This window comes from Ptychodera flava, chromosome 21 (assembly GCF_041260155.1).
Source record: "Ptychodera flava strain L36383 chromosome 21, AS_Pfla_20210202, whole genome shotgun sequence".
NCBI lineage: Eukaryota > Metazoa > Hemichordata > Enteropneusta > Ptychoderidae > Ptychodera > Ptychodera flava.
The window spans coordinates 17,418,284-17,444,891 of NC_091948.1; the positions used below are offsets into that span (position 1 = coordinate 17,418,284).

General features: G+C 37.1%; 1 protein-coding gene across 3 annotated transcripts in view; it reads left to right on the forward strand.

The window, feature by feature from the left end:
• Window positions 1–26,608, forward strand: part of LOC139121592 (arg8-vasotocin receptor-like) — a 170,866-nt gene that overhangs the window by 29,939 nt on the left and 114,319 nt on the right. For 2 of the 3 annotated variants that reach the window (XM_070686627.1, XM_070686631.1), the window contains exon 1: window positions 20,421–20,535. The exons of the other annotated variant lie outside the window; for it this stretch is intronic. The gene's annotated coding sequence lies outside the window, so the exon portion shown is untranslated. Of the gene's footprint in view, window positions 1–20,420; window positions 20,536–26,608 lie in introns of those variants that run through there. 3 annotated transcript variants of the gene reach the window in all.

The window sequence follows — 26,608 nt, forward strand, 5'->3', positions numbered from 1 at the left end:
CAGGTACATTTATGATGACAAGACAGTGGGCTGCAGTGACACGACGGTGTACGTGTACACAAAGCAATAGTACCATAGTAGGGTACTAGAGTGGGGCACCATGTTACTGGGGCAGTGACACAACGGCATAAGTGAAGGCAACGGTCGTAATGACTTCAGCACTCGAACGTGAAATCACGTTGCCAGATTTTTTATCGTTTTAAATGAATTTGTGCTTAAACGTGAAATATCAAAATAATCTCAGCGCGATCGCCTTTCTAGTGTGTTCCTTTTGTCAGTTAATCTGAAATGATAGGATCACTGGCAAAAAAGTGACCATCTAGTGATTCTTCTCACTTGAATAGTATCATATTCGACGCCATTGAGTTAGGTCACTAATACGAAATTCGCTCTTAGTTATCATTATTGAAAAATATAATTGGAATTGTCAATTAAAAATAAAACACTGCCTCTGAATCATTGCTAATTGTGACATATATACGATACTTTAATCAACCTGAGGCTAACCTATATGAAGTTACAGTAACTGACAGATTTCCAAGTCAATGTCTATCGACCATGGATATCTAATTTCAAAAGCACCAGTGGTCATGTAAAATTATGAGAAATTTGTACAATCTATACACTTCCTGAAAACACAGGTATCTATTAGAAATCATACATTAGCCTAAAGTATCCGCCTGTCAGATACTATTTTATCACGACTGGCACGTTTTTACACTCATTCTCTGCAACGCCAATGATTTTTATTAATTCTGAAAGGAACTACTTTGGATGCTGGGGAGCAAGGGTCTATATCTTCACCAATACAGTCACACTTAATTAGCCCATTAAAGCGTCAAGAATGCACATTCCTTTCTCTTACAATAGATACGCGAGAAAAACGTTGGAATACTAAAGCCTAGGCATAAAAACTACCCGATAAATAATGGCAGACGTTCATAGAATTAGACTGAACCTCACCTAACCTTACCTAATTTTGCCTGCAGAAACAACACACTCAAAGGTACACTAGTCCATAATAGCGTTATTTTTGCTATTATTCAATTAACAATAGATAAAGTATCTCGAAAGCGAAAGGCATATTCAGAAACACACAGTGGCTATACTTTTTTGATGGTTTTCACCATTTTTTGTTTTTGGTTGTCGACTGCGAGTTCTTGATCTACTCCCGAAAGCATCTTAAAAACCCCACTTGTCAACAGTAGCAATGCAATTGACACATGTACAGGCTGAGTTGACAAGCGTAATATTGTGTATCTCAACATGCTTTAGGGAGTAGAACAAGAAACTGTGGTTGACATTAAACAAACAGTGAAGAAAAAAATCACTAAAAGTTACAGCTACTGCCACGTGATCTTGATTCCCCTAAAATTAAGTACAATAGGAACCCCTTCCGACATGGTCCCTTACATAAACAATCATTTGAATTCTTACTTTAAAGATTTTCGTAGATATGAAGAGACTCTACTCTGGTACAACTAATATCTTTATTTCTTCTCATGATATTATGCACTAGAGCCCTGTCGTTAAACCTGTTCAATATTAACAAATCACAACCAGTAATCTTGTAACTGTTGATTTGGCACCATTTTCAAACAAGCATAAGCATATTGACGTCTCGGAAGATTCAATTCTCGGTTTATTGTATTTAAATTAAACGTCAATGAAAAAACGTCATCTTCAAATTCATTTCAGCTTTTTGCACATGATACAAATTAATGTATGTTCATCCCAGACAACCAGACAAACCGACAAAAACTCAATTCAATTGTTAGCAGTGTCTGTCAAACCAACTCACTATCAATTAAAATAAACAATTATTACCATAACATTCAACCCATAACTTACATTCTCTCTAGATCGGTCTAGGCTTAAGACTAGTTTCTGTACTAATTGAGTTTTATATTCAGCAGTATGAAATACGCCGTAAGTTGATTACAAGAGTATTCTAGGACAGAGAATTAAACTTTAGAACAACCAGTAGATGTGTGATTATCGATGGGTCTTCCTGTCTATCAGTTGAGATTATTTCACATTTAAGGTAGAAAGTATACTGTAGACAAAATTGCGGCATCTATAAATTCGATCATTAACATCATGTGTAGACTTCTTTTGAAATATGTAGTAATGTCTCATTTTAATCATGATAACGATGTAAAACTTCCGACAGTACTGCGGTACAGATCGAGGCTGCCATTATGAAATTCAAAGGTTGGAAAGTGAAGAGTTAATTTGCATGTCTCTGATTAGAAAAATCACATGTTGACCTCGATAATTTAAATTCCTGCAACTTTCGAAAAGACCGTATAAGGCAATATGCAACTCAAAAGAGATAGTTAATTTTAAGACTGTTATAAAATTTCCCTCTATGGAACTTCAAACTACTGTCGAAAGTAATTAAGAATAACAATTAGGGAGACCTGTCACGAGTTTTGGATCGGAGAAAAACGACCTGTGATTGATCGATGTTTGAAATTCAAAATGGCCGCTGCAACCTGTGTTTACTGTACGTCGAGAAACATAATTTTGATTATCTCAAACACAAGACGGTGAAAGAATCGATCACTCCACAGGCTTCAAAATCAATCCATACAACGAGCAGGCCAGGAAAGTGTTAAAGCAATTTGAGAATCCCAAAAGCTACCTGCCCTCGAGGCTCACTCTACCTTAACAGAAAATGAAAACACTCAATCATATAGACAATGGATGAACACATCCATTCATAAAAAGACTGATTAACATGCAGGTGATCGAAGATTTATACACAGACAACACAAATAAGCCAAGGAGCGCCAATGCAGCACGAAATTTGTGGTTTGTATTAGAGCCAGCGTAGCAGCCTTTCTATCAATAATTTACTAGAGCCGATAAAAATTGTCATGGACTACTTTATTTACAACCCGCAGTCTCTTATCTTTACAGTGTTGAGTTCACAATGTATGATGAATAGTGTATATTTTAGTTCTTCCTATAAAAGCAGAACATATAAGCTTGGAAGGTTCGCCTCAAGAGACTGCATTTTAATTTGCAAATGTACTTTTTTTTCTTCCTATAGTCGTAAATTAACAGTCTCCTTGATCTATTGCAACCAAATGTCTATAGGGCTACTGATGGTGCGTCAGAATGAAATTTCTTCGCTGTTAATTAATAAAGTTGTAGGCATTGAAACGGTCCTGGCGACCTCTAACCCTTTCTTGAAGGTTGACAAGATGAGAAAGGGCAGCTCAGAATAAATCGAATCATTTGCAAAATCTATCACGCCTTTGGCTCCAAATAAAATTATACAAATCAAAGATGAGGGGAATATTGAGGGCCGTCACAAATATAACCGTGCATTAAGTATTATAGTGCTGACCATACGCTCCGAACGCTATATTGTTCATCTTATGGTATAAACTACTAATGTTTGTTTTGTTAAAGAGCCAGTGCGCTTTCAATAATGCGATTCGCCCTAAGCTACGGCTGGGTAACCATTTTATTATTGGTTTTGCCTGAGAGACATATAGACTGCAATTTTAATTACATTTTTCAGCCTATAAGTCATCAAAGTGAGCTAGTCAGCTAACAAAATCGCCTTGACTGTAAAGACAGCCCTATAGCTGGAAGGCAATAGGCAGTTTTACAGGATCCGTGAGTGAGATTGATCGAGACTCACGCGATGACGTCAGAACGTGGGGAATCAAGATCGTCATGTTCAAGTGCGACGCTGTATCGGGACTTCGTGCGCTATTAGCTTCAGTTTATTCTAAATTTCAAGATAATCTACATTGACAGGTCATCGCCGGACTACACGAAATTTCCTTGGAATGATTCTAGCGTACGTGCGTTGTTAAAGAAATAATAGCCCCAATAAAGATGCTGCCATTCCCGCCAGTACTAAACTCCTCGTCTGAGTCGGTCTTGCTGTCGTCGGTGACTTTATGAATGTGAAAACCGAACCGAAATGACTTGCGCTGCCGGGTAGAACGCAATAAAATGTGAAAAGAATACGTATCGGAGAGACAGAATACGGGTACTTTGCTAGGGATAAACTAAAGAGAAGATAAATGCTTCGCGGCCGTGAGTGTTCACGGATTTTTAACGGTCCCTTTATTCAAATGCCCATTTCATTTCGTCAAATTGGATTTGGACGAAGTATTCTAGTTGTCACTGCTAAAGCAAGACAATGATAAAAGACCCTATTAAGGCAGTATATCTAACAATTTGGCACCGAGTTGTAAATCCAAGGTGAATGCATCGGATTACCGACTTATGCAAGGATTAAGTTGTTCTGCTCGTTAGGAACATTGCGTGAACAACGCGAGCATTGATTTTGGCCATCCAGATCTGTCGCAAGGCGATATGAATAAACATCGATGGAATATATGATTCGTTCACCTACGGAATAACAAACTGAAAACTGTGCGGGTCACTTTTAATTTTCACGTGCTATATCTGAAGGAAGCAATCGACGCCCTTATATAGAAACACTAGCAAGTACTGTTTTTTCAACTATTGAATTATTAAATATGTACATGAAAGTGTCATTTTAGTGATTTTGTGTCCTGTCTCTCTATAATCTAGCTGATATTTGTGGAGATGGGGTTAAAAGAGGTCATGATAGATGCTGTCTTATCGATATGCAACGATGATTCTCCATCCAGGCTGAACGTTCAGAGCACTACGTCCATCGCCTAAAAACGCCGTGCTCGCTATTCGTGACGCACTATGGCAATAAAGTTACTCCAGTTCATTGCGGCGTGAAATCCCAGCGCAGTGAAGTTTTGTCTGATGTTCCAAAGACAGATGTTTCGAAAACCTTCGCTCTTATTTTTGCTGAGTAGCGGCGTATTTGGCATGAAGAAAACTACCATAAATGTCAGAATTTTAATTTGGAAAGCCAGATAATGAACAAATACCGATGGAAATGCATGGTACATACTCTGGGGTCATCCTATCGATATTGGGTTCCCAAACGTTTCAGAAAACCAAAGTTTCGAATTGCCAAATGTTTTGCTTATCATTGCAGCGTTACAAACTCAAAATTGATATACAGAAGAAACCGTCGAGCATCTCGTTACGTTTGTCTACGGCTCCCTTGAGGGACTTTCTTCGACTAATCTCAGAACCAAACAAGCTCATGCTGACCATAATGCCCTCGCTTCAAATTTTCCATGACGACGCTTCAACTTTTGTCTTTTGCCTCCATATCCGAGTCTTACCTGACCTATTGACAGTGGAACATAGACATAATCGATAAATAATCACAATTTTCAACCGGAAGTTGAGACATTTCTGTGGCATGACGGCAAAAGGTAATAAATCCTATCGACTTACAGCGTAATTAAATTAGTTTTGAAAATAAATCAATTCATACGCCACTCTTTGGGCTTAGTTTCGGATATTAATTTTGTTTAATTTGTTACCTAGGGGATCATCGGGGACTATGATAAGAGTAAAAATATTGTAAGACGAATGCAACCCGAGAAAGTTATGAAAAATACCAAGAAAAAACATAATGACTAATATCGTTTATGTATAAAACATACTTAGCTACTTAACATTTATTTTATGGAAAGTCGAAGCCTGAAATGATTTAATGTATATTCTATACAGACTGCTGGTTAGTCTCATGGCACCAACATGCTTATATACTATGTTGCCCTGTGCTGTAAATAGTCTCCTAGTTTCCGACATTCTCTATCACACAAAAGACATCTAATATGGCTGACGCGTCGCAGAATGCAAACCTGGGCACGGGGCATTACTCAGCGCCGCTCTGTAAATTTTGCAAGAGCTTCAGACATGTCACTGACATTTTCGTACCCCATGACCATAAATGCTTGTTGACCGATGCCCAGCGAGAATTGTAAGTTAAACTGGCCACGCTGTGTAATGGCTTGATTGTCAAGCTAATCAGCAAGACGATGTAATTATACCATTCACGAGATGTCCAACGTTACTTATGGCGGGAATAACTATGCTCAGAGAATACAAACATTCGTTTTACCCAATCAGTTACCTACTAGACTAATCATACTTGTTATTTATTATAATTTTATCATGTTATATTGTTTTAATCATAATTTCCATTGACCTATGTACGGAAATTTATGTTGTGACAATACTACAATTATTACGTATTGCGTGAAACCTTAAAAAGGTCTTTTGTAGGTACCGTTGTCTTTAATAACGAGAGGCGTCTTCAATGAGAAAGTGTTAGTCCCTCGACTATGTACATGCTGATTTTGAAACATTTTTGAGAGTAATATCTACAGTTTGTTTAGTTTTCAGATTATTTTGAAAATACACAAAAAATACTTGAAATATTTCGCTTGTCTTCCCAATGATGACCAGCGTAATTTGAATACCATTACATATGTTAGTGAATTACGTATGCATGCTGTAGGTAGTATGGATAAAGTACATTCGGTGATGTAGAATATTACTTGGTTGCCTGACAAGACAGCAGACTCTTGGACGGTGAGTATGTCTGTATTGTTTAGGGCATGGAAGAGGACACTTTGAGTTCTTGGTTAGGCTGGTGGTAAAGATGGTATATATTAACTAAAGCCTATAGATTCATTAATGATGTATGTAATTAATGGGTATAAGTTGACTTGAGTTCCCTGTAAAATTACAGTTACGCTGGAAACCCAGAATCACGCACAACGCTCTCGTACGATCTCTATTCAGATTCTTTGAAATGCAACGGGAGCGACATTCACCATTAATTCAAGCTGCAATGTACTGTACTTATTGCAAGTCAAAGCAAGGGCGTAATTCAATTAAATAAAATACATGGGCAAGTAGGATGATGGGAAAGCCAGCGGTGAACCATTAAAAGTAAAAATGTTAGGCAGGACATCGAGCTCCGCTCCATGGTGAAAACTTAGACGCTTATCTTTCCAGGAGGTACCATTCCTTAATGCTGTCATGCAAATCTGAAGATAGGCTAATGACATTAACTGATACAAATGAAACAGGCCCGGTAGAAGTAACAGAGGGGTATCAAGGGCCTAAAGACATCACTGGAAAATAAAAAATGGTACACTCGGTACTTTGCATTTGCAACCGATTTCCAAAGATCGGGAACGTGGTAATTCCGATACGTTATCTTTCTGCAGAAACCGGTGAAATTGCAAAAATGGCATTTAATAAAAAGTACAGATGTGCCCAGGGAGAAAAAAGCCATTACACTGTTGCTATTCTCAATGTGCTGTAATCGGTTGCGGTAATAGGAAATCGTTGCCGAGTGATATGCTTGTAAAATTGCACGGGGAAATTTTCTGTGAAAGACTCTGTTACCATACTAATATCATAGGAGCAAATTTCTACACAACAAAGGCTTAGATCCAAAGATTCCGTTGTGGGATAAATGATACTACGACGATTTGAAGAAATTTACAAAACAATTCTTGTCTATGTTCAGACACTGCGAACAAATCCCATTACCAGGGTGAAAAGTTTTTTTATCGGTTTCGTGACGTCGTGAAACCAACAAGCAACATCAGAGAGACCGAAGGGTAAACGTTTTTGAAAAACACTTCAATAGCTGTATTATCCTCCTTTCTGCGCAAAAATCGTCGCATATGTTATAATACCACTTCGCCATATGGAATCACGTACAATGCATTTCTTCTGTGAACTCGTATTGAAACTTGCCATTTCCAAGACAACGTTCCATTTATTGAGCTAGCATTTCCCGAACAACCCTATTCTTTACCGAGCATGGACTTGTAGTCGTGATTCCACAGAACATTTGATGAAGCCATTCAATCGCTGCTATGAGAAAGCTATACAAATGTGACCTGATATCTTTATGGTAACATCAATTTATATCGAACAGTATCATCACTACTTTAAATTAGTCCTAATCATGGACAATCCTTAACTTGAGACACAAATTGTTATTTCTAACCATCACATTATTTCTAGCTAGTTTACAAGCTGTTCCGAAATCCTCTCAGGTTCAACTCAGGATTTTAGAGCGAACAATATACTTCTTCAACCCGGTATACTTTCACTTTAAACGATGTAGTCAACAGAATGATTGCACTACAATTTCATCCGGATAAGGAACAGCGTCAGATGTGTTTATCGAGCGTAATTTCATTTACTGGCGGGCTTCTTCTTGGGTTGAAGAAATGACAGATGAAGTGCCAGGGGTTTGTAAATGACACGGGTATGGTCGATGACCTTTCTTGAGTTTATTTTGTGGCTACGGATTCGTGGGCAATTTATTTCCTCTTCCGACTAATGTGTATGTAGCTGACGTTGGTCGAAATGTGACTCTACAGACGAAATCACAAACCGTACAAATGATGTGTATATAACCTTCCGCGAGCTAATGAGTATCTTCAACCGCCCACTCCTCTGTGGCAATATCGCACAAATGTACAAGAGCCGTTTTTTTAATGCAGGATTGCTGACTTCGAGCAGGACATTTTTACCATGTTATTCATGCTGAACAGGGTTACATGCCGCTTGCTTTCCGACATATTTTTACGGGGAGAAATGATTGATGGTGTACATTGGAGCCATTAGGAATGACTTTCCCTCAATAAATGAAGATTCACGTTTATGTGTTTTACTTTTAATATTTGGCTTGTATGTATGTATGTATGTATGTATGTATGTATGTATGTATGTATGTATGTATGTATGTATGTATGTATGTATGTATGTATGTATGTATGTATGTATGTATGTATGTATGTATGTATGTATGAATGTTGTATGTATGTATGTATGTATGTATGTATGTATGTATGTATGTATGTATGTATGTATGTATGTATGTATGTATGTATGTATGTATGTATGTATGTAGGTATGTATGTATCGCTCTCTCTCTCTCTCTCTCTCTCTCTCTCTTCTCTCTCTTCTCTCTCTCTCTCTCTCTCTCTCTCTCTCTCTCTTCCTGTCTGTACATTCGCACACTATGTTTCATGTAGTTAGTCCGTTTACCAGTATTCAACGTTACATTCCATGAGAGAGCTTTCAGGCATTATGGGATCTAGAACTCTGCCCTTCGGTAATGTGCCATGGTGATGGAACTAGCAGCATTCGGTTGGTACAAATATCCCAAATCTGACAACATGCCTTCATTGAATATAGTGCAATAGAAATACTAGCTTTTGACGTTGAACCACATCGTCACTGGTGTTGGCGCACGGAACAATATGCTCACAGGGACCTAAGGACCTTGCGCCCTGCCTTTTAACATCCCTCTCCAGGGTGCTAATTGCGTCTCTCACGTCCTTTATACTACGAGAAAGACTATCTACGTAAGCAATTTACTAGACCAACCATAAAATTGTCTACAGGTCTGAATGATGTTGATTTGAAATTCTTGTGTAACAAAAAGGAAGTGAATTGAAAAAAATGAATTGTCCTTGGTGTACTGTGAGGACGTCTATACTGGCAATGATATACAAAAAATGTGTTTATATTGTGGTCTACACAAACAATGTAAAGCTTACTCATCTTTATTCACGCTTACGTGTCATGAAAGCCAGAATTTCAATTTAACGCATTTAATTTAACTCAAACAGGCAATTCTAATTGAAAACGACGTCGGGTTGCGGCTCAATCAATTCGTTGAATAGCAACGGGAACAAGACCAGTTGAATTATTGAGTAGCATAATAATGAAAAGCTGTCTGACCTATTATGTGCCGTACTATGGGGAGCCATGTCTGTCATTGTTTCTCTCTTTTTCTCTGCTTGTAATTATGTCTGCTGTCTGTATAGTGTCCTGTTCTCTTCTCTCTCATTGTGTATGTATGTATATATATATATATATAATATATATATATATATATATATATATATATATATATATATATATATATTGTGTATGAGATATATTATATATATGTATGTATATATATATATATATAAAGAGAGAGAGAGAGACAGACAGACAGAGAGACAGAGACAGAGAGACAGAGAGAGTGCGTGTGCGTGTGTGTGTTTGTGTATGATACAATAGACATATATATAGTGGGGATGTTGTGTTAATGAGACTGACTGAACTGCAGAAATACAGACAAACATATATATATATATATATATATATATATATATATATATATATATAATCACGATACATAGATAGATAAGTACCTAAGATATTTGAAAACCATCAAGAAATTTCAAATTCCCTTTTAGCAGCGACCTTCTTCCGATTATAACGCCCTTTTTAGCTGTCAAACTTGATTAATTGTGCCACCGGTGTAACGAGTATCTTTCTATTTTGCAAAAAGTATCTTCATAAAGGTATTTTTTCAATAAACGGTGCAAAAGCCATCATTGGATATAATAATAGAAGCATAATGAGCTAGTTGCTTGTGTATCGACCTCCCATTGTGAATTCGCTGAGTTTCCGTGTTAACTTCCCGAGACAGGTGAAAGTCATCCTTCACCTTACGATTTCCCGAATACTTCGTTAATACCACATCGCTGGTGACCCGGTTGATCTAATTGTGAGAATACGGTTACGAGGAAAATACTCGATGCAGATGTAGCATTAAAAAAGAAGATCACGTGAGTGGAAAACTGTGGTCGTGTTTCCTCACAGTGGCATGTACAGAAGGTATCAGAATATTATATCTCTGTTGGTGACGCAATATGCGCAGGCTGAGCATACGGGAATTTGACAGCTATTAACCTGAAAGTGTCCAGTATCAAGTGATCAGGGTGTATGATGAAGTAGATTAAGGGTCAAGGTAAACATCTTTTTATATTAGACGGATTTGATGAAATGGATTACAGGTGACACTGAACAGCTACCATCTGGAGCTTAAACGCCGGTCGCTGAATCTATAGGTAACAAACTCTAATGATTGTGTCTCCCGTAATAACTTTTCGACTTAAAAGTTAAATTTTCTGCAGGATTTCGAGTCTATGGTTGCTATGGAAACGGTACCACAAAACGACAATGAGCAAACGAAACCTTGCATCCGCTATTCTATAAAAGGCTATTGTTACGGCAGTAAACGTGCACCGATGTTAATTATTTTAGTGATAAGTTTTACATTTACCAACTTAAATGATGTTAACACCACTGTAAAAGAAAATCGGTCAAACATCAATTATGATTACAGAAATGAACAACAAGCTAATACGGTGGAAAACCTCTGTTTAAACGTCTAAACGACTTGAAATTCAGGGTCTTCTATTTCGTAAGGTTTCTAAAAGCCGGATATCAGCCGTATTTTATGCCTTTCAGGGGGCTTTGTATGCGGTAGTTGACATGGTTTACTTTGGCTTTACCCGGCGAAATCAAACACATAACGACCCAAAAGAGATTTCTTTCAGCTACTCATTTGAATAACATGCAAACAATATACTCGGCTAACCAATAATGCCCCGTCAAACTGATACGATAAATATGAAACGATAATTCCCAGCGCAAGAAGGCCGATGTACTTAAATGTAAGTGATGCGTTTTCGCAAGAACAAATAGCCCCTTGATAACGCAATCAACCATCAAACTGTCATAATAGTGTAGGTGGTGATTAAAATGCATAACGTAAAGTCAAGAATTTTAAGTAGGATTGGTGAAATTTAATACACTCTACGTACAATGAGTCATCAATCTCTTCGGAAGACCCAAATGTTCAAAATAGGACCGGTCAACTAATTATATATCCACATAAGTCGTTTGTTACTTCGCTGTTTACTCCACTGAATAACATGTTCCTAGCAATTTAGAGAACTCTATAGACTTGTTGATGCTCTTCAAGAAGACTGTACGGATATCTTTGACCTTTACCGATGAAATGTGTTGATCGCGTCGCGTACAATGCCGTTCACACTTAGTTTGATTTTGAAATCCAAAACGTAATTTAAGGTAAAAAAAATTAATGCCGGCGTCTTCTTTTCCCCTTTGAAAGGTTCTTTTCGCGAAAAAAAGACAAAGAACCAAGATAAAATGAAAACGATCAATTTTCTCCGCTCTTCGAAGCACCATGCGGTAGTTGTTTGATAAATTTTGAACTTATTGTAAGAATTGTTAAAAGGCCAGCGCAGACTGTGTATGCGCAAGGCATGCCAAACTGAGATATGCAGCTAACCATAGCAACAATTGTTGAGGCGTTTGATCACAATTTTGGCTGGACTTACACGAGTAACCTGGAGGTTAGGCAACGTTTGATAAACGAGGTGAACAGTTAATCGGGCATTTGTAAATCACATTTGGCAATCTGCCGGATGTTGAGGAACAGGGCTGTTTCTGCCGATCAAACGGCTGTTTTCTATCATAGCTATATACCGCCAATTTCTTAATCAGTCAATGTGTGATTGATTTCACCTCTCAAATGACCTTTGGTGTCGCTTGCCAGCCGAAAGAAATTTTTACAGTTTGTAAGCCCAATAGGCTTTCTTTTGTAAACATGGTGTATTAGGGAGCCTTCAGTAATTACAGGGGGGCGGGGCAATTTCGTGCACACCTGTACCACAAAATGTGACCCTCCCCCTATCCTCCTGTCTAAAATGTGACCCTCCTCCCTGTCCGACATTCTAAAACTTGACCCTCCCCCAAACGACTGCGGTATTCTCCCCAGGATATAACTAAAACAGTATCAGCTAATTTACATAACAATTGGTTCAATTGTTATGTTAGGGACAAATTACAGAGGGGAGGGCTGGTGTTTTTGGAGGGACTGTCACAATTTATTACGCAAGAATTTTTGAAGAGATATGGTATTTCATACATTTGAGGGAGGATCACCATATTTTGTGCAACTATAAGGCAAGATGTGGCTGATTTAATGCTTCATCCAAAAATATCAAATCATAATACATGAAGTCTATCAGGCAACTTATCGACAATTTACCCGAACAAAACATACTATATCTGTATATTAAATATGTTTGATAATGTATTTAAATGTACTTTGCTTGAATAGGGAAGTAAAATGTGCATTTGTGTACAGGAAATTGATTTCTGAATTTCATCTAAAAGGTTGGTTCACTATCCATGGTGTCTATGACGAAATTATGAATAGTTTTTTCAAGAAAGGTAAATCTTTACATTTGTGTACTCTTGATTATTGATATTAAATTTCTTGATTAGACTAGGGTGGTTACAAGTCCATAATTGTGCAAGAAATTTGATTTTGGAATTTCACTGAAATGTTGATTCACTATGCACAGCGGTCTATGATGAAACTATGAATAATTTTTTTTTCAGTACAAAATTAGATAAATCTATGCATTTATGTATGCTTGATTATTTAGAATATTGTTCTTGATTAGACAAGAGTGGTTACAAGTCCATGATTGTGCAAGAAATTTGATTTTGGAATTTTACCGAAATGTCAATTCACTATGCATGGCGGTCTATAGTGTGTACGCATTTTGTTGGTGATTTCCTATTCAGGAAATATCACATGGACAATCAAAGTTTTGCCCATAAAATCAGCTTCTGTCAAAAGTGACCCTCCCCCAAGATAGGTTTATAAAAAGTAACCCTCCCCCTTGAACTGTTTTCTAAAAGGTGACCCTCCCCCCAATTCCCCCGGCCAACCCCCCTGCAATTACTGAAGGCTCCCTTACAATAATCATGAAATCCTATCGAAACGCCGTTTCAGACTTTAAAAAGTTTGATTTCACTTGACTTACCTAAACTGTAAGCGTGTTATATCGTTTTATACAACACATGATCAGACTGTAAGGAACATATAACATTTGACTTCTTGGTGCAGTTTCATCATTGAGACTGTGTTTTGCATGGCTTCTTTGAAAATCAGCGTCGAGCTGAAATCAGATTGCAGTGAAAAAGTTCAGAGGTCAAAGCTGCAAAAGAACAGTGCACATTCCTTACATAATTCATTAGTGCTCAGAGAAGCACTACCTTGACGAGTCTTCGTTCGGGTACGATTGTACGTCTACAGCCAGGAAGGTCATAAAATACACAGAAATACCATTTTAACATTTGTGATGACATGTAGAGGGCTGTCGTTTTAATTTTTTTCCCATTAGATTAGTATTATTTAGGGCATACACAGAAAGATGAAAATAAGGTTTACGACTCTAAATATCGGTGAATGGTTACAATCTTAGAACTGATTTTGCTCCCTGTTTGGAGAGAATGACGAGATTTGCATATGCAAAGTGTGTAATGTATGTCGCACCTTCATTGTGAGAAATTCCTCGTAGGTATTGCGGATCAGAAATATGATGTCTATATCACACAGGCCAACACTGTACTGACAGATTCATTTAGAGTGGTGAACCGTTGTTGACCTAGAATTGACCTGGTATGACTTGCTTCAACGAGTCCTCATAATCCCTTTGCTGTCGCCTTGGGTATGTTTGTACAGCGGCGTGAAAATCTACCAGGATATCGAAATATCACACTCCCTAGGGTTCTCAGGATATTTACCAAACCGAAGCGGTCATGTCAACAAATGGGAAAATAGCTCCGTACTCCTGAGGCGAAAACTGGGACCTGGAAATGCACTTAGGAACTAGATTATCAACTGCGAGCATCTGGGCCTTCGTTATCGCTTTTATACGAGGGGCAATTTCCACAGGCAATTATAGAACATGTACCAACTTCCATAAGGTCACCAGGTATTTTAAGTGATTAGAAAAAATGTGTAGAAAAAATCCACTACAAGTATCTTCATACTTTTATGTATGGTCGCCGAAGACTTTAGGATGTCAAGGAACAGTGGACAAAGCTATTTTCCGATGAACAAAGCTCCTGTTATTATATTCTTATGTTAGCAAAAGCTTGTACATAAAAATTACTTCAATATACTGTTGCTCCCCAAGCTTACTGTAATACTATCGTATCTGTTATATCAGTGGCAATAATAATGTTAATTCTTTGACTGTAAAGTCTTAAAAGTTAACGGAGTTACCTTGTAAAACTTGGAAGTATTTATTATTCAAAGTCAATGATCAAAATAACCTAAAACTAAATACGTCTTTTAAAAGTCGAGCGATTAAGTGAGATGTTTGTCGTGAACTCCAGCGTCTGCCACTTATGTCATAATTCTTACAACTAACAACGATTTTTAACATTATTGACCATTATGGTTTGACCTAAACCAATTGTGTACAATGGTGAGCGAGGACCTGTGTAGGCCCTACTGCGAATCGGCGATGAAGAGCTTAGATGTTAAGGTAGGACGCACCTCGGGGACAGACATTCGGACTCTCAAAGTTTTACAATTCTCTTCTGATATACCACATGTGGGGATTCATTTTAAAGCTCCTGGTGAAAGAAAACTTTTTTTTTCAAAATTCGAAAATTTTTATTTTTCTCCATAGAGTTAACACAGGGATGGCGGCCATTTTGAATTTCTAATATCGGTAAATCTTGGGTAATTTGTTTCTCTGGTACCAAAGTTTGCACGGTAACCCCCTATTTTTATTCTTGATTTTGAAAGAGAACGATTGAAAGATTCCTTGTGGAAAGTTAGAGCAAAAGTTTAAGTCTTTCACTTACGATGTGCATACTACCTTAACCATCTATAGAGTGACACATCTTTGCTAAACTTAAGAGGAAAACGCTGAATACGGGAGATTGAAGACGCTTTCAAGTTTCTTTCAGCAAAGTATAGGCAAACGTTTAAATCCTCATTATCGAGGTGCATGTTATCTTGAGGTACGACGTGCATCGAAACTGAAGGACGTCTTAAACTTTGGCTCAAGGTTTTCTAAGGAAACTTAAAAAGAATTTCTTTTTATAACCAAAAATACCAATCAGGAATCACATTGCAAATTTTGGTGTTTAAGGAACGTATTACCTAAATTTACAAACACATGAAATCCAAGATGGAGGCCATCCTTGTGTTAATTCCATGGGGAAAAGTAAAATTTTCGATTTTTTTTCATGAAATTAAGACCGTCAAGACTTAATTCACTCCGCGAGAGTCAAAACCAGACCATACAAGATCACGAACGTCTTTTGCAAAAATTCTAGCGCCAATATATAAGTTCCCGTGGTGCATTTTACCTAAAAGAAAAGCGACCACTTTTTTCCAGCAAGAACTGTGGTACGTTAGTACGTAAAACTTTCCAACACGGACGACGAGTTGAAGGCCGTCACAAGCATTTGACGAACGGAAGGTTTGGCGGCATCGAAGCTGAAAATCTGACAGACTACCCACAAGTGAACTGCTAATGATCGAATTACAGTGGAGACGAGTTTTAAACATTTACCCCAAGAAATAAAGTATTTACAACATTATCGTAACCGCTTTCAGGTTTTTTCAGTCCATGCCGTCTCCTATGGGAGTAAATTTTACTATATAAGTGAAGTATCCATGGTTTTTTACCTAGTTTATATTTGTTTGTGCTGTCTTCCACCATTGACTTTAATCTGCTTTTAGTTATCTATGAGATAATCCTCACCATATTCCGCTTACGGCCCTAGGAGCTCATTAAGTTCGGAATACTTTCGCGTAGGCATATTTTCTTTTTGATGTCTCCTGCTGGGTAACCGAATTGCATTTGCAAATAAAAAGACCTTTACCGCTGCGAGGATTTTTCAATATTTGATATGAGGTTTATTAACTCTCGGCAAATATTTATCCGACGGAAACGGAAAACGATGAAATCTAAATTAAAATCGCCTCTCGTTTGTCAAGCAAAGAATAAATGTAATCACTGAAGAAAACCATACGGTATCAAATTATGACCGTCCCCCTTGGGGAAATTTCAATTTGTTCTTTTTTCACAATATTTTTCATTGGATGACAGACAATGTGAAACGACGTCGACAAATTTGCAAACTCGAGGAAAAAGGACAAATTTGATACTTCAAGTAACCTCTTTATTTTTCAACTCTACATCCAAAATAACATGTTTGAAATAAAACGATCGCTATATCTGTGTGTTTCGACTTTCTGAACGTCTGTGTTAATGTTGTTTCATTCGGTGTTTCCTGTTAACGCATTCATAGCGCGCAACGTTGTAAAAATGCCTAAGATATCACCGTTTGTCGCTTCAATTTAAAATGAAAAACTTAAACTTTTACTTAAACTTTCCTTAAGGAATCTTTCAACTATCCTCTTTAAACATCGTGAATAAATATTGGAGTCACCGCGCAAAATTTGGTACTAGAGAAATAAATCACCCAAGATTTACCGATATCTCAGTGGCCGCCACACCATGTTAACTCTATGGAGAAAAATAAATTTTCGATTTTCGAAAAATTAAGACGGTCAACAGTTGTTTTACACCTAGAGCTTTAAAATAGACCCCTACAAATTGTAGATCAGAAAAGAAAAGAAATGTAAAAGTTTGATAGTTCGAATATCCGTCCCGGAGGCACGTTCTACCTTAATGAGAAAGTAAAATCAGATAGTATTTTCGATAACACTGACGTCGTTTCGAGTTCGTTGTGCGAGGAAACAAATTCTTATCCACACACCATTTGCAGTGTTATCGCGAATCGGTTCCGCTTCTGGAAACAGAAAATTTCTCACCATACTGGCACATTTCATTTTGTTCACTATATTAATAAAGTGTCAAAGAAGAGTAATGTTATCTCTCGCTATTAGCTTGCAACAAAGCCGTGAAAAAAGAAATTAATAAAGAGATGTACGGACTGACGCTGGCGATTAATCGAACGTGAGCAGTCAGCCTTGGCAATACATCTTATAATATACGTACGCTGAAGGCAGAGGTCTAGAGAACTGAATTGTAAGGTAAGGGACTTGTTCGAACGTTCAGACAAGCCACGTATACAAGATGTACGGGACAGTGTCGGCTCCTCCGCAAGATTAAGTGAAGATATTTGCTTTACCAATACGAGACGTTACTTTCAGGTTTGTCCATATTCTATTTGGCTAGATGTGACAATGACGTAATTTTTCTCTGCATATTTACGTATCATGCCTCATGCTTTTTGTGTTAGGATAAATGTTTCTAGGTATTTCGGATTTCAATGTCATTTTTATGTGTTCCTATTCTATTTGCCTGTTGAAATTTGAGTGTGTCAACAAACATTACAAAGAACACCGAAATACTTCTGCCGCTCAATATTATCTGACAGCCGGAGACAGAAACAAAGGAGAGCTGGGCCTTACGTACACGAATTTGAAATTAACTCTCTTCCATCAGGTCCGATATACATGTACATTTTCAATGATGCTTAGAGTCAGTCCTAACACTGTGATAAAATGACAAAATAATAATTTACGCAAGCCTGGAATTATCTATAACGATAGTTTTTTCCAAATGATTTCGGTGTAGGACTATATTTCAATGGACTATTATGAAGGAACGATTTATCTCAGTTGATTTTGTCTATTTACGTGAATTCCAATTCCCTTGAAATGTATTCCATTCGATATCAAAATCCAAGAATGAAGTCATTCTTCAGGAGAAAATGTCACCCTTAGCAAATTTTAGAATTCTTTTGTTGATTTCAAAGGTCGAATAATGACCCGGTATATTTCAGCTGAAAAAAAGAGTATTTTTGCACATCATAAACATCCTTTCATCAGCTAAGGCCATGGATTGGAACGCTAATTTTAAAACTCGGCACATGCTTAATATTGTCATAATTCATACAGGAGACATACCAGTCAATTCCCTGACTGCTCACAAAACATCCGCCCACTAGGGTAGCGTCTGGCGTTGTTGGTGGTCTCTCCAGCCTTTGCCGTTGTTTGTATGTTGATAGATCGTCTAAATTACTCCATGGCGCATTCCACTTACCGAGAAGATTGACAAGAGACAGTTCCATACGCCGGTTTGCTCACCAGTAACTGGCGAGATAAAATGCAGTATGGTAAACTGAATAATATAATGATGAAGGACACAAGGGTCACGAAACTGTCATCTCAGAGTAAAGTCAGTTAGAATCTTCTACAAATGTTGATGTCAATGAGGAAGAAATAAATAAATGATTACTTAAATACATGAATAAGTAATTAAATTAATTAATTAATTAAGTAAGTAATAACTGAATGAATGAATGAATGAATGAATGATTGTTTAACTTCATATTAATTGGGATACACAGTATGTACTCAAGGTAAATAAACAAGTACATCATTTTATTGGCCAACGAATTTAATAAGTTTCATTAATGTCAGAGTGTCTACACTGCAAGGTAAGACCAACTCTTTCCCGGTCATAGACCAGGTTTGCATATACGCTGTGTCACCACAATTACTCGCCTGAATGCTACAATACCTGATCTCCCTAGCTAAGTGACAAAGTAGTGGCACTACCTTTTATTTCCAGGAAGAGACAGGTTGTAAGAGAGCCATTAGACGGCATATTATCTGCGTTGAGTTGCTATCGATGATCAATGCATGTATCAAAATACACAAATCGAAGCAATAGAAACGGATTCTAGGAATTCGTTGAGTGCAAAATGACCCCGATCGACATTTCTTTTTGTCGGCAATAATCTTTGACTCCATGGAGCCAACAATGCATTATATATATATATATATATATATATATATATATATATATATATATATATATATATATATATATATATATATATATATATATATACAAATATTGACAAGCATTATGAATAGATATTGTTATTGTTAATTTATAAGCTTTCTCCAACATCTAGTCCACAATTTCTTAAACAACACATTCACTTATGCAAAGTGTGGAGGTGAATATTTTGATATTCAAAACAACTGATAATGAGTCAGTATCAGTCGAGCATATGCACTGGCGTAAAATATTGCATTTACTATTCTAAATCACCTCATCAAGTAAAGTATGATCCAAGCACACTTTACAAGTTGCAAAGGTGAAAACATTATAATTGCAGTAGTCGTATACAAAACGTGACATGCGGTACAAAATCAATTTAGTAGAATGGCAATATTTAAAGATTAACAATAAGTATACTTTTCTCCGTAATTCGCGTTTATGACATCATTGCATCGGACTAGCAGGTTTGTTGAGAATAGGCAATGTGTTTTTGGAGAATTTAGACTTCTTGGATATGCGTACCACGAAAAAACCCCAACTCATTCTGCCCGTTTTGCCTTCAAAACTGACAGTTCATGGCTAGATAGTGTGACTCTTCAAAGTCGACAATTTGGCTGGACACTGGTACCATCAATATTCAATTCTCGGCATCGGTCGGTATTCATTGGTGAGGATTTCATCATCACAAACAGAGGTCACCATGAATATTTCATCAATCTTATCATCACGATCTACGTTTGTGAAAAAAAGGACAATTTTTTGCCTAATTTAAATATCAATCTCAAGACATGTATGAATTCATGAATAACAAACAAATCTTCCTACACAATACAGATGAATTATAGGACGAAGACATACGCATCAAGTAATTGAGGAGAGAGCGACCATATGAATTTCATGCAGAGTTTTACAACATAATTTACATAACATGCTTTATATGTCGATGATATGACATCACAACTGCTGACGTGAATTTCAGTAGGTTGTCACGTGCCAGCTATTATATTTAACATCATAAGCACAACTGCCGTCGGTTTTAAATGACCTTAATGCTTATTTGCACGATGAGCGAGATTTGGAAGATTTTACAGAGATCAAGACGATGCCTTAATAGGTAATTTTGAAGTTTTAAATACCCTTTTTTTCATTTCTTCAAAGATTGCTGATCTTGTCACAACAAATATGATTTATATGTTCAATTCTAACATCTGTTAGTCGATTTACAATTATTTCATCAACGCTATGAATATAACCATCAACCAGTGCCTAGGTCTGCCCGAAGGTTAGTGTACAAGGCTCAGGACTAGTATCAGAGTCTTATCTATGAAAGATTTCAGCCCACACATTTCAAATTTTCACTCGTCATTGATTTTAATGACCTTCCATCATAAAGTCTGTATCACGAAAACCTTAAACTCTCCAGTCATACACTCACATGGTATAAACAGTGCTACCTTATATCCCGCTCATATCGATTTAGACAGGACGTAATACCATCGATATATCGCACGGAAAAACTTGTTGTCCAGCTGTCCTGTCCGGGCACAAAACTTTACTTTATAATTGAACGTAATTATATTTCGCATTCAATTTGGAATGCTAACATTCCTTCTGTTTATATACTGATAAGCTAACATGTTGCGCCTCATATTTAGGGTAGAGTGTGCTTAGGGGATCGGGACAGATATTCGGACTCTCAGCTTTTGCAATACTTTTTCTGGTCTACCGCATGAAGGGCTCATTTGGAAACTCATAGAGGAAAAAAGTCATCGTTTTAGTTTTTCACAAACAGAAAATTTCATTTTTCGTCTTAGAGTTAACACAGGGATGGCAGCCATTTTGAATTTCAATATCGTAAATGTTTGGTACTTGTAATTTGTTTCTCTATAGTGCCAAATTTTGCACGGTGACCCCTGACTTTTATTCTTGATTTGATAATAGAATTGTTGCAACCTTCATTTAGGAAAATTTAAGCAAAAGTTTAGGTATTTCACTTCGAGGCGCCATCGCATTATACTTTAAGAATGTACTGTAGATGTGACTCCAAAAGCCAAAGAACGAGTGATGTACTTAACCACAGTACGAATATTTGAGTTATGCATGTTATACCTCTGAGCAATTTTAACGACCTTACACGCTTATCTTGCATTTCGAAGGGTATGATGAATTATTTAATCTTTATCTGATACATATAAGATAATATATCCAGTGAAAGATGGTACGAACCTTGGAGCAAATTAGTGATGTATAAAGGTTGAAGTATATATAGCCATCTTTGTGCATGGGTTCTGTTGATGGATTAGATGTTTAACATGTGACTTTAACTCGGCGTAACGTGTTTGATCGGATTCCACATAGTGCCACAAAACCTACGTCTAGTCAGTTTTACTTTGTGAAACGTCAGTAAACTTGAACTTAGTTTACGTTGCATGTGTTGCTTCGTGTTTACATATACCAACAGACTAGACTGCTCGCAGATATTTCTCCTACAAGTCTCATGCCAAAGCTGTGAAACCTAACATATCCCAAGATCTTGTCTACATCACATTTAGTTAACATCCACAGCAGGAAACTGCCTCTAGAAGTCGTACACGCAATTTAAGTGCAGATCTGAACCACTTATATCAACTTACACAGCACAAGCGCACTTCATAGCTCATTGTACGTATCTGTACCAAGCATTGCAAAACAGTTGTTCCAAATGATCTTGGTTGTGTACTTGCCATTACAGTTAAAACTTTAGGGACAAGAACAGGATGAAATTTCCAGATGTCGAACTTCTGTAAAGGTTGGTGAATGATGTTAAGCGTGATTTCTAAAATCAATTTAGATAAGATCTTCTTCTGCAGTGACCCTTGGCTTAACCCTGCCATATGTCATTACTTTATCTTTGACTTGTACTGGTGGCGACTGTTATCTGGAGAAACGGAGCGTAGTAACAAAGTGAGTGAAATTGAGACTAGCACCCCGATACCTATCAATGATAGAAATAATTTTACAACATCAGGGATTGAACATCAACAGCTGCTTTCAGGTCTCAGAAAATTTTTATCTGTTTACGTCATTAACCGCAGAGAATACTCCCACCTTCGTCTACATACAATTCCCGCGTTGGTATCCGTTCACAGGTTTTACAGCTTTTAAGATCTCAGTTGGCAAAAAACCAAACCCAATTACAATTACCCCTTCCATTTTGATTAGTTGAGTTTTTCCTTGACAAAGCATTAAATGTGACAATTAACCTTATACTGATAAATAAGCTTACTGTTTGCAAATGGCGCTTTATAAAAACTCGCAACATCGACCTGTGAGGTAGAAATTTTCAGTATCGGATACATGACTGAAAGATGCTGACAATGCAACAACCGCAAAAAAATTAATGGATCTGTGTCTAGAGACCTTAGTATGTCAAAGTATTTTACCGACAGTCCTTTAGTATTGTAATTAATTTTTGACTTTTATTTGACAATCTTCAGACCGAAATAGTCATTTACACCGATTCCACCGTTACTCTCTGAGGCATGCGCCAATTAAATTTTGACGTTACACATGCATTGAATACGAATGAACTTGCAAAAGGTTCTGCCCACCTACAATCCATACCGTAGGTAGGAGTCTAATATGATAAATGTATACATAGACAGATTGACAGACAGACAGACAGACAGACAGACAGACAGATAGACAGACAGACAGATAGATAGATAGATAGATAGATAGATAGATAGATAGATACGATAGATAGATAGATACTGTAGATAGATAATATAGATAGATACAAAAGATAAATAAATTGTTGGTCGCCATTTCTCTCTGTCTACAACCTTGGATAACAATAAGGCAGTGCATTGCAAGAAATGCCTTATTGTTTCCCAAGGATGTAGACAGAGAGAATTGGCGATGAGCTTCTGGTAATGAATAGCCAAGAGGGGTAATAAACTAGAGCTATAACTCGAATAAAGATCAGGTTATAGGTTTTAATACTGCTCCATGTTATTGTTTTCAATGTTTGTGCCCGGACACCCTGTCAAAGACGATTTCCCCGGGGAAATACATTCTGAAACAATAAATTCTGTGACGTAACTTTTTCTAGCAAGTGAGCACTTGGATTATCTAGTTTCTAATCACGTGACTTCTCCCGACAAATCGCGATACAGCATGATCATTAATTGTGTAATAAAGATAATCAGCCTGTTACCCAATAGTACACATTGGAACGTGACTGCAGGAAGTACGCGTACATTCTGTCGCTGGTACTTACGAAGATACTTTTACAGGTATTATACGTGATAAACATTCTCAACGTAGAAATTCTTGCTTATAATAGAGCAGAAATTACTTTTTAAGACTCCCATAACTCTCAATAAAATATATCAGTGTATAGAGTATACCACTTTAAAATTAATTGTTCGTGTCTCAAGTTTCTCTCGCGGAAACAAATGGCTAAGAAACAGAAATCAACGCAATTACAATTTCATCAAATGTTATTTACTTCATTTCAAGGTAAGATAAGAAGACGATTATCCCAACATTTCCATTTTCCAACACGAATCCTGTGGCAAGAATACACCGAAAAAAGATATCTTCGATAAGTAGAGCGCAGTACCGGCAAGGGAGCGGTAATCCGAAAATGAACTATTTAATTTTCAGAAAAATACTAATTCTAGATTACCATGGCTGTCTCAGGGGTAGAAAGTGGATAAAGTGCATCTGCTGAAATGAGCCTCTCCGGCGAAGAAACTGTTCTATTCGGTTAATAGTGAAGCAAGGGAAGTGTAGAGATGACGCCCTTGAGATGGCCAAATAGTTTTAACTTTGTTTTTCTAATTGATGGATGAATTGTTACTCTCAAAATTGCTTCATGACTTGTGAATTATGACCAGCCGAATTCGAAAATGAACTAATTCACGGCTGCTTCGGAAGACAAGGTCTAATTCTCAAGAGGTCCTGTGTCGAGTCAGTTTAGAAAAATTGCATGCCCTGTTAGTTACAAGAAAACCTATTTTAAAAGCACCGAGGAAAATATATGGTGCCTGTGTGTAATTACAAGTAAGCCCACACATAATGACACCTAAAGCCGAGTCTCTTCATCTGTCTTCTGGCAACTCTCATGGTTTACCTCATTACTCTCAAAAAATTCAATTAAATTCAGCCTGCTCTCATCGAGCCAAAATAATATTTTAACCGAGTGTCGCTCTTAAATAACGAGAATTGTTGATAAACTGCAGTTTAATGTTAGAGTACCGTGTAAGAATAATAAACCTCCGGTTAGCCTTTGCTTTGAATGATGGATGCTCGGAAAATCTATTACAAGTTTCACAACGAAGCGATTCATCGGCAATTATTGAAAGAATCTCCAAGTCAATGCGGTAACCGTTGCGTTCGTGAAAAGTTCAGTAGAATTCAGCTCTAACACATAAATATAACTTTAAAAGATGAGGAGGAGGAAAGATTAGTAAATTATGAGATAAACATTGAAAATGTTTACAAGCAGAGGAAAAGTATTTGATATAACAGTAGCTAGCTTTAAGCGGTATTTCCTAAAGCATATTTTAAACAGAGACGGCTTATCTTATCTGGCAATTGTGGGACCTTGTTTAGCGGATGCGGCAAACAATCACAGCTAATTGGACCAATCTAAATGTTACAATCTTCATAACAAACTTAGTGTTCCCAGCTGTCTTTTGTCAAGGGCAATTTTGTAGATATTATCAAGACATTATAATATTTTTTCAATCATTGTGGCACAGTTAATCATGACGTTTTTGATAAACATTCAATTAAAAGTTCGCACGAGCAACATGCACCGATATGTGTTTGTAATACACTTTATGAAGTACCTCCTGTGCACTATTTTTTCCAGGTTTGATCTTATGAAGTCTTGACGATTATTTCATAAATTTCAAAATAAATAATGCAGCATAGACTGCGTCACTGACAATGGCATCATTAATTAGGAAGAAGATTCACCAACGTTTTATAAGTAAGCAGCATAGCCAATTGGTAAATTACCTTTTTGTAGAAATCAGTTATCCTCCATATTATATTGTCGCTTGCATATTACAGAAGTTACATCGAAATTTCGTATTTAAACATCTGGACAGTTTTCGATAGAAGTTTATGAAGTATTTCGTTATTGCGATGGAATTACGCACTATGACGTCGACAAACTGTTACTTAAGTTATATTCTGCTACACATTTAATTGCACTTTGTAACTAAGTTCAGGTATGCATTGTAGATTGCACATGCATCCCTGTGGCACATTAACAGTTCAATTTATAACATGAATGTATTGCTAAGAAAGGTATTTATAATTACAATTTTCTTCGAATTGAGCACAGTTAACACCACAGGATGTCCGGTATCAAGCAACTTGTCGAGTATTACCTCAAACGCAATCATCATTATCTTGATATGCACTTCATAACGCGTTTATCAAAGACTAATTCATCGGCTGCAGCAGTATATCGACAATCGACACAATCGTAGCCCGAATTTCTAGCTCTGTTCTCAAACACGAGAGTCTGTAAACCGCAGCAACATTACACATTTAATGAAAACGACCCTAACACAGGCGTTAAAGTCTATAGTTGCATGTAAAAATTTTGAATAGACGCCGTTATATATAAGCTGGGGAGATTTGAGGTGTTTGGAGATAGGTTGCCACAAGGTCATACGGCTCAATATGTGTCACACAATGTATATTAACCACAGCTATACCCGGGGGTAAGTGTCTTCTTGCAATGACAGTTTACCCATGAGATTTGGTTTTAGTCAACTTATTCACGACTAAAGTGTTTATCACATTCGACATCCCGGTTAATAGGCTTCTGAGCGCCATTTATGCGCGAATACAATGTTGTAATGCAAGCATCATCATTAAATTCAGTCAAATTAACCAAGGCCGTGTAACTTACAGCCATAGGCATTTTGCCTTCTCGTGACCATTAGACTGTGTGAAGGGCCGCCTTGGTGATTATAAAATTCCAATTTGACATCACAATTGTCGCAGATCTCTATAAATAACACAAGTTTGATGACGACAAGTCACGACAAACACGTCTGCTAGTCAAAGCTCCCTAATTAACACGCTTATTTGGTCATATAACTCCGCAATTACTGCATGCTGCTGGTTTAATCTTTCCAATTGGATCGATTGGTTGCTAGTCTGGTCCAACAACAGAA